At 40.5% G+C, this 13066-nt stretch overlaps 1 protein-coding gene across 50 annotated transcripts in view; it reads right to left on the reverse strand.

The window, feature by feature from the left end:
- The window catches only part of GTDC1 (glycosyltransferase like domain containing 1), a 168061-nt gene that overhangs the window by 118707 nt on the left and 36288 nt on the right, over window positions 1–13066 (reverse strand). The gene's annotated exons all lie outside the window — the stretch shown is intronic.

Raw genomic sequence — 13066 nt, forward strand, 5'->3', positions numbered from 1 at the left:
CAGCACTTGCAGGATTGTGGTGTCACACAACCTACGTGCGTTACCAGCAATATACATTTAGTAAGAATGTTACATGAAGTGCAGTAGATGGCCTTGTTGGCTGCTTTTTGTCGCTTTGTTGTTTAAGATGCTATTAAATATGAAACTACTGAACAGTCATGGCAACACAATACACACCGTGTTTACTTCAGGAGTTGACTAATCTGAAACAATAAAAACGCCAGCCACTAAATCGTGTGCTTTAAAAACATACACTGATAATGCAAAGGAAATTATATTATATAGAACTAATAATTCCCGGTATTTAAAAAGTCACAGAGGAGGTAGGACACAGCCATTTACCTCATATTTCATCTACACGACTTCCAGCTTTGTTCACATACAAAAATAACATCTATTATTTTTGCTTTATTTCCCTTGACCTAGCCAAGTTAAGGTAAATATCTCCTATATACTCCTCAGAGGTCTCGAAAAGACACAGATGATAAATGGCCTGAGAACGTTCACCATATCTGATGGAATGCGATCCTCAATTAAATATAAATCACTCCAGGTATTCTTTTACCCATTTCAAAGAAAACAACAAATATTAGAAAAACATATCTGCTTCCCTTTTCCCATTACAGGGCTTCCTCTGCTCTGAGCCAGCAGCTCAGCCCCGGCCCCAGGAGCGCAGCACTGCCGTGGCCAAAAAATGCCTCTCTGCAAGCATCGTGTGTGCAGGTTGGAGCTCAGTATTTGGGGCAGACGTTGGGAAAAACTGGCTGGAATAGGAACATCCCACTCGGTGGTAATGATGCCAAAAGTCATGCGGCGAAGGCACTGCAGGTCCCTAAACAGGCTGCTGCTGTTTGACCCAACGGTTTTTAATAATAATAATAAAAAAAAATCTATCCTGCAAAGAGCAATAAATATTTATTTTAATGGCATGGAAGAATTAACTGTTCAAGCAGTCACAGAAACCACTGCTTTGTTTGAAACTCTAGGTAAACACCAACCAAGTGTTTCTGCTCACCAGCCGAGGTAGCGAAAGCTCGTCATTTTCCATGATTTATTAAGGAACGTACTTCTGCTCTGCCTGAGAGACAGAAGTGTGGTTTCACAAACATCAGCACAGCTCGCATCAGGAAGCCATAACGAGCTCCGCTCATTGACGTACTCAGACAACATAAATTACAGATCGCGTTTAAGTATCTGTCCAACCAAATAGTTGAGCAACAATCCAAAACCAAGGGAATAACTGTTAATATATTCCATAGGTAGAGGGCTGCTATTAGTAACAGGAAATAAGGTGTATGGTTTCAGTAATGATTGTTTCAACGGTCGCAGTCCCACACAGACGAGAAATTTCTTCCACTGCCGTATCCAGAGCACACACACAGCTGGCCACACAACCCATCAGGTATGCCCCATGTACATAAACACACTTACAGCCTTTGATGATTTCAGATAAGCACGCCGCCATACCTATTACAAGCAATAACTTTTAGTGTTCCACATTCCGGTTACATGGGATTTCCCAAAGGGCCATTACAGGCCCTACCTTGCCCCCCTGCCCCTTCCTCCTCCCAGCAAAGCGGTGATGCAGCACACACACACACACAAAGTAACCCACATTGAACCAGTTGGCTCTGCCCTCCTACTCATGATAATGACTCACAGAAACTCCGGAGTTATACCTTAAGCACAATTGCATTTTAATGGTTGACCAAATTTTAACTCAAAAGTACCGGGGGTAAGTCATTACCAAACTGTTTATTTGCACAAAGCGAGAACGCCACTCAATCCATCCTTTGTATAAATCAACTGGAAAAGGCAAGAAGTTCTCCTCTCCTTTTGAGAAAGTGGTAAACCAAAATGGTTCACCTTCGTCTGGACGTCTGCACCAGCACCAACATTAACTTGCCAGTGGCACCCAGAAACCACACTTTGCCTATCCACACAGCCCAAGAGCTGCACACGCCTACACAGATGTCTACACTGAAACCAGGATGCACGGCGCTGTCTGATTTTATTCCACTGAACGCTAGAATACTCTATTTTAGTTCCCTTTGCTTATCATCTACACGCATGTTTGTGAAGACTGTGTTCATTACACTGACAACCAGCTCCCAGCCAAAAGTAAAAATAGAGTGAATGGGAGAAAATGGCAAAAGTCCCAGTGGCCTCAGCCAGGTAAGCGTTCCCATCTGTGAACTCTGCCTCAAAATCCCCTTCAATATCAGCCGTATTTACCACACTTATTTGAAGTGCTTGGTTAAAGGACTGCTAAGCTATTCTTCTACAGACTATTTTAACGCATCCTGGAAAATCAGCTGTTTGCAATACACTTTAAAACATGCAATTAATTACCAATTTTTCAACTCGCTTTCAAAGTAAGAGCTGTGTGTGTCTCACTGTGGTGCTCGAAAAACCATGTTCTCATGTGTGAATCGCTTTCGTTTTGATGCAAAACCGATATGGATGTCCCCTGAAAGATCACTCACAGTACGCTTATGAGACTCTGCCAGCAGTCCCAATGACAAACTTTTAAGTTGAGGTTTTAAGTTATATGCATGTATATATTTTTCTCAATGTTTTAGATCAAAGTGCCATCGCAGGACAGGTTTTTTCCAGCATGGTTGTTGCTGACTGACTGCCTTCTAATGCAAACTGACTTTCTAATGCTCTTCTAAGAAAGTCAGTCTGCAGCTGCAGGAAAAAACAAAAAACAAAAAACACAGCACAACTAAGTCCTAAGCTTGCAGGTAATCAGAGCAGGAAAACTCTCCTATCTTAACACCACAGGCTTAGCCTGACTCCAGCATTTGACCAGCAACGTCTGTAATGCTGTGCAGAAAGCACTGTCCTGCATTCTTGTTGGTTGGAACCTGCCAACACACAGCTGCCTGTCTTGGTGCTGCCCATCACTTCTCTCTGACAGCTGGCAAAGAGCCCATGTGTACAAATCACAGGGTTTCTTCTGTGCCCAACGGGCTCTGTCTCAAAGCACAAAGACAGTTTCTTGTTTAAAATCTGCCTTTTGCTTCTCTGCAGAGCACAGAAAGATCCCATCATGGAAAAGCAATGGTGCACAACTTGTGTTTGTCATTGGGGGCTATGATCATGGCACAGGAAATGGGATGAGTAACCCTTCTGAAGGTGACTCCTCCTCAGATTCCTCATCCCAATACTTGAGGTTGAGCACTAACAGGTAGAAGTGTGACTGCTGCTGCAGCCCTGGAAGAGCAGAACTATGCACCACGACTGGCAGACTTTAAGCCTAAATTAATCTCAAATCCACAGCGTGACTTCAACTGTAGCTTCTAAGCAGCATTCCCCACTGTTACAACTTGGAGGCCGCTTGTTTGACAACTGAATTGACAACAAGCAGCACATCCAGGCTTCCTAAAGAAGACATAACTGCAATCTGTAAACTTGCAACCTTTATTCTTGCTGCACCAAAATAGATAAAATCTTCTGATAACCTACTAAGATCTTCATTTACAAAAATGCACTACTTCCATCCCATTACACTACAGAAATTTCTTGCCTGCCTTGTTGAAAACTGCTTTCCTGAGCCATGACCAGACTGGCCAAAATCTGGCTGGACCACAGCTGGTTTACATGGTGGTAATGTCCCCTGCAGCTTGCCTCTGTGCCTGCAGCCAGGTGAAGCATCTCTCAGCTCCCCGAGCTGCGTGCTGACTCCTTCCACTTCTGGGCAACTGCTCATATCCAGTCCTTAAAGCATTCTGCCTAGCATAAATGCATAAAATAAACAAAGGGAGAAATAAAAGAAGTTAAAAATAATAATAATAAAAAAAATGTGTAAGGTTCACGAGATATTCAAAATCCCACTGCAATTCCCAACTCTCAGGAGTTCTCATTCATAAAACAGCATTCCATAACCCGCTTGCCTATGAGCATACAGGTAAGAAACAAAGCACCACTTAAGAAGAAGCAATTAGTACTCCAAACGATAAGAACTTTAAAAGAATAATGAAGATCTTAACCAAAAAGCACACTGGGAGGACTGGGAGGGTTCAGTTCGTACATCTGTGTTTCCAACCCTAAAAATACAACAGCATGAACTGGAAGCTGCACTTTAAAGATGTCCCAATGCAGAGACACCCTGACACAAGAGACTGTAAGAGCTCCTTCTGGACTCTACATATTTAGAAAGTAGCATTCTGTAAAATCTGTATATTAACCCATGCATGCTATATTGCTACAAAATCCTTACCAAAAAAAAAAAAAGCTGCTAATGCATATGCAGGGTGTGCATTTTTAAAAACTCCATACTCCCATTGCCTTATTATTTTATCTATATAAAGACACTAATCGCCTTCACCATTTCATGTTGTAAACTTGTTGTAAACTGATTTTTCTTTTCTCCTTTCAGATGTGGAAAAGCAAAGAAATTTAATCCTCAACTTTTCCTTTCCACTTTCTTTCTTGACACAGCCTAAGACTATCATGAGTACTTTGCATCTATGTGCCTAGCCATCCTAAATCAAAATCTTTGAAGATCTTAATCTATATTGAATAAACTGGTTTTTTCCAGTGGAGGAAAACATCTGCACATCACACTTCTGGTTAACTCAGAGACGGGTGCAGCCACACACCATGGTGGGGATGCGCAACTAAATACTGTCTATAAACTACTTCTATGCATTCAGACTACATAAAACAAGGTAAGTAGTTGTGACATTTAGTTAGGAGAAAGCTTTCTTGATTCCTAGGCCAAAAAAGAATGGGCAAGGGCAAAGACAAAGAGATGTGATGGAGAAACAGGCTCCAGGCTCTGCCATGAGGATGACCGCAGCCACAAGGATCCCTCCATCACACAGAATAGTTCTTCCACTGAGTTTGGTCCCTTTTTTCCACCTTTCAATGGCACCAGTACATCCACAGAAGAAGGAGACATGAGGATGCTGCAGAGTATTGGGTATTAAGCAATTGATCATCTTCACAAAATGTTCTAACATTATTTTGGGTAGCTCTTCAGTCCATAGGAGGCTTTTCAAAAGAGAAAAGGAAAAACCACAACTATACCTAATAAGAGAGTATGATCAGAAAATGCAAGGTATAACAATTGTAACTGATAGAAGATTAGTTATTTCCATGTAACAGTTAAGGATAAACTCCCATCTGCCACGTAACTCATAAGCCTGCAATAATGATAACTTAGTTTAACAGAGACCGCTGATGTTGGTTGATGGTACGTTGGTTTTATCCAAGTTATTTGGACTGTGTTTGTGGTTCTTGAAGGCTTAGGAACCTTTCCAAGACTCATCTTTTTCAGTAGTGTACTTATTACAACAAATTTGTCAATATCTGTGATCTTGAAGTCTTCCATTAGGTTTAAATAGATGAGAGATACTTGATTTAGAATTTCTCTCAGTGGATAAGGAACTAATAGGTGTGGTAATGGGAGATGTAGTGCTATTTTTAAACTTGACAGGAGACATATTAGTTGCTAGTTCCCTATTACAGAAAAAGCACCAGTCTGGTTAATAATAGGCTGGCATGTTGAAATTCCTCCAATTTATTAGGAATATGATTAGAAACGCGTTCCACTCATTCCAGGCTTCAGACCAGCTTCTATATAGAAAGGTAAGCTGCATTTGTAGCCAGTTCAAGCACATATATACTTGAAAAAGTTACATGCAAATATTTGAACTGATTGGATTTGAAAGACTTGGTCTATAGCTCATATTGGCTAATTGATTAAAAGACAAAAGGCTTGTTAAAAGCCATCAGTAACTGCTGTGCGAGCTAACAGAATCATCCCACATCAAAAAGCTGGTCTATTTTCTACAGTAGATTTTAAGTAGTAAAAACTTAAATAATGAATCATTCTCATATCATGACAGTTTGGGATTCAGCCCTTAAAAACATCCTTTTTGTACAAAACTTGGAATTCTAAGAGTTAATCTAAACATTAGGCTTGGTAGCCTGAGATGTTTGGCAGCAACTTTTGAGTGGGCACAAGCCAGATTTATTTTACAGTCAGAAATTATCCATTTGAATATGTGATGAAAGGATCTGCATCTTCAGTCACACCTTGAGTCAATAAAAAGGAGGGGATGAGTTCCACTGTCAGATCTAGTTCTGCTGTGAAATATGGGAGGAGTCCCACACAGAGAAGTATTACTGAAGGACTAATGTGCCAACTCCACAACACATTCCAGTAAGGCAACTTCAAAATCAAATTCTTCCAGCATGTAAACTGGATGCTAGAAGGTGTGTCAACTCTACCTGCCATTTCATTCACAGAACAACCCGCAAACTATCAATTTAGCATGATAAATGCAAGGACTGGACAAGCTATGTAACTCTTAACCAAGTGAAGACAACAGTTACTCATCAGGTTTTCATTTGTTTCTTAAGAAGCAATACTAAATTCCTACAGTAAGTTTCTACAGTGGTCTGGATATGATGCTCTTACAATCCATAAAGTAACATCAAAGCTGCAAAATTACCTGCATAAATACTTCTTAATTTTAACTACCATTTTAATTCAACAAATGAAATGATTTTCAACCTTTCAGTCACACAACTCCTGGCTCCTCAGGAGGGACCTGTACCAGTGCTTCTTACTACGAGTCTGAAAACAGAAACACATCTCAGTAAGTTCTGTCCAGTCAGCACCATGTTATTTCTCTCAGAAACCACTTGAGAACTCTCAGATTCCATAGTAAACGTCACACAGCATCAAAAGAGGACTTCATACAGCCCTGAACATATTTCTTCCATTTTAAGAATATTTTCTCCCTATTGCCAACTTCACAAACAGAAGGATATACTATCCGCACCAATTTATAAATCGAGTGCAATTAGAGTTGTCAATTCTATTTAGCGGCGCAGCATCGTGTTTCCTGTAAATAGCCCAAGCCCTCTGAAGGGGCTGCAGCACCATCGAAGGCTTCGGAGCACGTCCAAGGCACGTTCCGACAGCACGCTGCAAGCATCTTCCAACGTCTTGCTGGCACAAGAGCTGCCAGCCTAATGACTGCAGGCAGCTCCTTTCATTTCTTGTCCACGGGGCCTTAGGAGCCTGCAAAATACTCCCAAGGATTTGCTTAAAGCAATGAAGAAGCGCATATTCCTACACTTGATTTTATACTGCAAGTACGAGAAATGGAAGGGGTCTATCTCCTCCACTGGGAGGTATCTATGGATACACAGATCACAGAAAGCTGAAAAATACTGCCATCAGTTAAATAAGGATGTCTGTCATCATCTGTCAATTGAAATGGGGAACATTTCAGGAAATATTTCTTCTCAGCAATATACAAGCATCTCAAAACAATCTGTTTGGGGAGGTTATTTTGTAAACAAGCTTAGGTTCTGATTTTTAAAAACAGAGACTGCAAAAGGAATGGATATTGTTGTCTGGGGGAAGCCCCAGCAGACAGGGAGCAGGAGCGGCTGCAGGTAACAGAAAGGCAAGGACGTGCACCAAGGATGAAGAAGCCTGGTCATCCAGACATAACATTTTCCCTTGAAGGTTAGCAGATGGCTGTGATTAGAGAAGTGTCATTAAAATCATGGCCATCAGAAATTCCATGCCTTGAAAACTTTGGATTTGTTGCACAGGTTACAATCTGGCTATAGTACATGTTCTGCATTGTAATGATAGAGGTAAAACCAGTTTTAGATGGATTTCTCTTTGCAGGCTCCCCCTGCAAACAGGTACAATTCTAAGAACTAGGAACTGAATGCAATTTGTAATAGCCACAACTACTGCCACACAGAGAAAACATATCTTCATTAGAGGGCTCAGAGATGAAGAAGCTATTTTAAGGTCGTTACTGCAATATTCAGCTGAGCTTAAGCTGGCTATTAGTAAGTTACCAATATTACTGATGTGACGAAATACCCAAACCAACATTACAAGCCAATACAAGAATACCACTTATGCCTCACAGATGCAAGTTTCCAGGAAAATCAACTAGATGTGCACATGTGAAGGTGATCTATGAAGCTGGTTTAGCTACACATTTAAATCAAAGGTAGCTCCAAAAGATACTTCACTCTCCCAGTTTAATAACTGGAGAGCTAATTAAAACATAATTAATAAAGAGGGGAGGGGGACAAAAAAGCAGTGGATATTCAGTGTAGTTGCTGTGCATGCTCAGGTAAACTGCCTTCAGCAAATCTAATCTGCATAAGGCAATGCAAACAGGGTACATAAATTAAATCTTACCAAAGAAATGCTTTAGGAGGAGAAAAGAAGTTATTTCCATCTATCCACATGCATTAGTTAACACCCAGTGAAGAAACCCTAAATCCAAACGCCTGTACATTTCAGAACAGCTAAGAATCTATTTGTAAGGTGCATTCAAACACCATAATGTGAACAAAATCTGTTTTGCATGCCAATATCCTTGGAGAGGGCAATATTCATGCAAGCTGATTCAAGCTACCCTGAAGATACGCAGCTCTCTGCCTTCCTATGGCAGCTCTCAATGCCTGCGGACAAGAGAGATCCAGAAATGATTTTCCTGGAGAATATAGGCAGCTGCTCTTCACACTCATGGAAGCATTTTCTTCTTGGGCATTACAGGAATGACTTAGGAAAAGAAGAAAAAAAAAAAAGCCTTTTCTTTAAAGCTGTTTTTCTTTTCAAGCTGCGTACACCACTTGATACTTTACTGTACATTCAAACCAGATGAGGTACTCAAGCGAGGGCTTGGCATCAGCATACTGAAGGTGTGTAATGGGTACCTACCGAATGCAGCCCAATTCACATGGCTTTGCTTATTTATAAATGCCACTTAGGCACTGCTGACAGCTGTAACGCCCGCCTGCAGTGGCACCTGGGATGTTGCTGACACACCACTACCTTTGTAAATCTGTGTCTACAGGCAGACGATTCTAAGGAATCTTTTTGACCGTAAGTAGGAAGGTTATTTTAACTGCTGTGTTACACTGCGCTGACTTTGAATAGGAAAAATGCTTTAGAACCAAATTTTAGTGAGGTTAATCCCCTCCACTGATTGTCTCCTCACTGAGCAATAGCTCACCAGATTGCTTTTGTTAAAAAGTATCTTCTCATCATATTACTGGACTGTGTAGAATTGTTCTGTATTCATACATACTCATACATACACTCATACAGCTGTTACTGTTATTGTTGCCCATTGACTTCCAAATGCAAAGTCTATGACTTGTAAATACAGCACTTCAGCTCTCCTGAAAGCAATGCTCGTGGTTTGGTTCTGATAGGTAGGCAGACCATAAAGAATTCACCTTACAATAAAGGCAGAAAGGCGATACAGGTCAGCTGCTCAACTTTTCTAAGCCAAAGGAGCCCTAAACTATTGAAGGAAAATAAAACACTACAAGATCTACGTAGATTTTCCAGTTACCAGACAATTGTAAGAAAATGCTTGCATTCAGTAAACAAACCTCATGATTATACAACTTCTAACCAAAAATTTTCCATTGCTTTTCAATATATAATTTAAAAAACAAAATGTAGCTGCTTCATCTCCTCCCTCCAGCCCCACAATCCTACTACATCTTCTGCCTGGTGTTTTCTCATTATCAATAAGAGGTTTCATTGGAATAGGTTGCCCAAGGAGGCTGTGGATGCCTCATCCCTGGAGGCATTCAAGGCCAGGCTGGATGTGGCTCTGGGCAGCCTGGTCTGCTGGTTGGCGACCCTGCACATAGCAGGGGGTTGGAACTGGATGAGCATTCTGGTCCTTTTCAACCCAGGCCATTCTATGATTCTATGATCTCCTTTCATTCAAAAAGGCCAAGGAGCTTAGAAACATTAATTAAACCTCATAACACTCCTGTGAGGTAGGTAGGTGCTATTATCTCCGCTTTACAGATGAGAAAACTTGCATTTTAAATTATGACTCACACAACTTTCCAACAATATTTCTGTAGTAAAGCGATGAGCACCTTGCAATTCCCTATTTCCAACCAACAGAACTCATGCTCTCTTTTAAACTGGCAGGAATTTACTTGCCATTCTACCACACATGACAATTTTTGTTTTGATCGACAGTGTTAATTTGTCATTAGCATGAATCCTTGTAAGAAAATACAAATACATATTCTACCCAGATTGTACTTTTGTTATTTCATTTTCTATTTGAGCTGAAAATGAGATGAAATTTTGTATCCCGTGTTAATATCACTCTTCATCTGGTTAGCTGATGAATTTCATTCTCAAAAAGAAAATCCATGCTTCTTGAAAGCCAATGAATTGCTTCTTGTGACTGAATCCCAGATTTCTTCTCTCATTTACATTTTTTTAGTGTATGTCATTTTATTTCTTCATCTTTTACTTTCTTTTCTAATTACTTCACTTTCTCTTTGAATTACTCCCTATTATAACTGCCTTTGTCCTGTATCTCTTCGTCTTCCTGATTAAAACTTTTCCAACAACACGATAAAGGATGTACCTACATATAAAGAACAGCCCTACAGTGTATCAACAGCTACCTTGAAGAGATGCATACCAAATCTCCTTGTCTCACACTCTCCCCACTTCCAACTTCTTCCTGTGTAGATATCTGCACCATCCCTCCTACCTGCTTGGCTACACTCCTAAATATTCTTCTCTTTCCTCATCCTGCGTCACTTCTAAAGTTCTGTTTCCTTCCTCACTGTTCCAGAAGCAAACTTTCACAGCTCCCCTGTCTTAACTTCCTTGCCTACATCTCCCATCTCATCTCCTCATAATTTCTTCCTTACTCAAATTGTCTCAAACACCTTTATAAACCAACTCTTTATTCCTCCTCCTCCTTCCTTCTGTACCACTGTGGAACAGAATGTACCATCCACTGAAACAACTTCTACCATGCATTCAATTAGTCCAAAAAACATGAGAGTCCAACCTAGTTTTAAAAGAGGCTAAATTTGTCAAGAGCCTTCCAGAAAAAGCTTAATTCCTCAAAATCAGCCAAAGATTTTTGTGTATTTTCCTAAACCTAACCAATCTGTAGCCCATAAAAGTGGCGGCCTCCAGCTCATTAACAACTGCTTCTGAATGGGCACTGCACATCACTCAAAAAACAGCTATTAAAATAAGTAGATTAAATAAATTGTTTGCTGTTGTTTTGTTTTTACAAAAAGATCATTACATTTTACTGAAGAAAAAGCATTCTTGTACGTCGTCCTTAATTATTATTTCTCTTATTTCAGAACAGCATTAGAAGTTAAATCAGGCCTTTCTTTTTTTCTTTGTATCATACAATTTAGCCCATCTTGTTTGTACTATCTGCTTTAATGAAGAGAGTTTGCCAGAGTACAGCAAAAATAGGTAGCTTTGTTATTCACATACAGTCTGCAAATGACAACTTGCAGGCTTTGAGAACTGCTCTCATCATATGGAAGCTGCAACAAATGTTCAGTCACTGCTTTCTCTTTCAGCTCCCAGAATTACAGCTGGATTCTTTAAACATTATGTGTGGTTTCTTGCATTTCAAAGCTTCTGAACTACTCGGATTGCAAGAAGCAAAAATTCTGCCCACAGACACCGTCTTGTTTCCACTGACTTCATGCAGCAGCCAAGAAGTATGGAATGAAAGCAGGATGCCACAGTGCACGACACCGCTGAGTGCTGCAGCCCCCATCATACCTCAGCTGAGTGTGATTCATGTTCACTTCCACTGCACAAAAAAGTCTATTCCTTTTTCAATGCCCAAAGAGGTAGAATCACAGAATGACTGGGGTTGGAAGGGACCTCGAGGATCATCAAGCTATAACCCTCCTGCCACAGGCAGGGCCGCCAACAATTACAGAAGGAGGTTCTTCCATGCAAAAAAAAAAAAAAAAAAAACCAATTATATTCCTCCAAAAGAATTTTTTGCTGTGTAATTACCATCACACTATTTACATTCACTACTTTTACACTTTTTCATGAAAAGTATACAACCTAACGGAACAAAAGGGATGCACTACAGCCTCTTACTGCCTGTTCCCAGCTAGAGCAGAGTCTTACTCAAGCTCTATCCATTTCTGTACGCTTAACAAAGGTGCAGAGTTACACTGTTAGGCATCTGCTGGCAAAAAAAAGAAAAAGAAAAAAGTTGTGTTTGTTTCCCTGCTAATATTCCCTAAGGTTACTCAGCCCTTTGCATTCAGCTGGTCACAGAATGAATATCCAAAACCTTTTGAAAACGTCACATATTCAGCCAAGATCGGTAAGTATCGCTAGCAGAGGCCTCTCAGAGCACATTAGTCTCACTCTCCACTGCTGTCATTCACTTTTTGCTTAATTCCAATGTTTTGACTTTCTATTAAGTTGCCTTTTTTTTTATCTACAGTGTCACAAATGATGTGAGCCTTGTCTGCCACTGAATGTGCCACTACTGAGCAATCACTCTCCAATACTTCAAAACAGGTTGGGACCCACAGAAGAGCAGTTTCAGTGAAAGACTCCTACACTTTTGGTTTCCTCCTCTGTGTGCATCAATTCCATTTTCACTGAAATCACCCACTTTTCTCAAATAGCTTCTTATGCTCTGTAAGACAGCAGCAGAGCATAAAAGTGCTGCGGAAATCCGTGTCACATTTAAACTCGTATCACATTTAAAAAAGAATGTTTTGCCTTCCTCGTCATTACTTCACGTTCTGAGGGCCGTAATAATTTACCCTCCCTGAGGCATATGAAAATCCAGAGTGAGACTTGGTTCTGCTCTTCTGAAAGCCAGCGCTGGCAACATCAGAACAAAGTGTGAACACAAGCTTCTTAGCATCAGAGGAACACCGGGAACATCAGAAGCTGAAACGCGTGTAGGTGTATTAGCAGTCCTACCATCCATCTGTCAGAAATCTTCGATGTTCCTGCACATCACCCACTGGCAGAGCTGTCTGCCAAGCAAAAATATTATGAAATGTTCATTATATACTAAAATTCCCCCCCCCCCTTCCTGAGGAGGAAATGGAAAAAGCAGTCCCTCCTTACATGCAGGCTTACATCGTTACCAAGAAACACTGAGACTTTCAAATTCTCCAATAAAGGAAAATCTACCCAGAAACCAGCAGGCGGGACTGTGATTTTACATATATTTTAGCAAACTTTACTTACCACTGCATATACTGACTTTTGCTTCAC

This window comes from Gallus gallus, chromosome 7, assembly GCF_016699485.2.
Source record: "Gallus gallus isolate bGalGal1 chromosome 7, bGalGal1.mat.broiler.GRCg7b, whole genome shotgun sequence".
Taxonomy (NCBI): domain Eukaryota; kingdom Metazoa; phylum Chordata; class Aves; order Galliformes; family Phasianidae; genus Gallus; species Gallus gallus.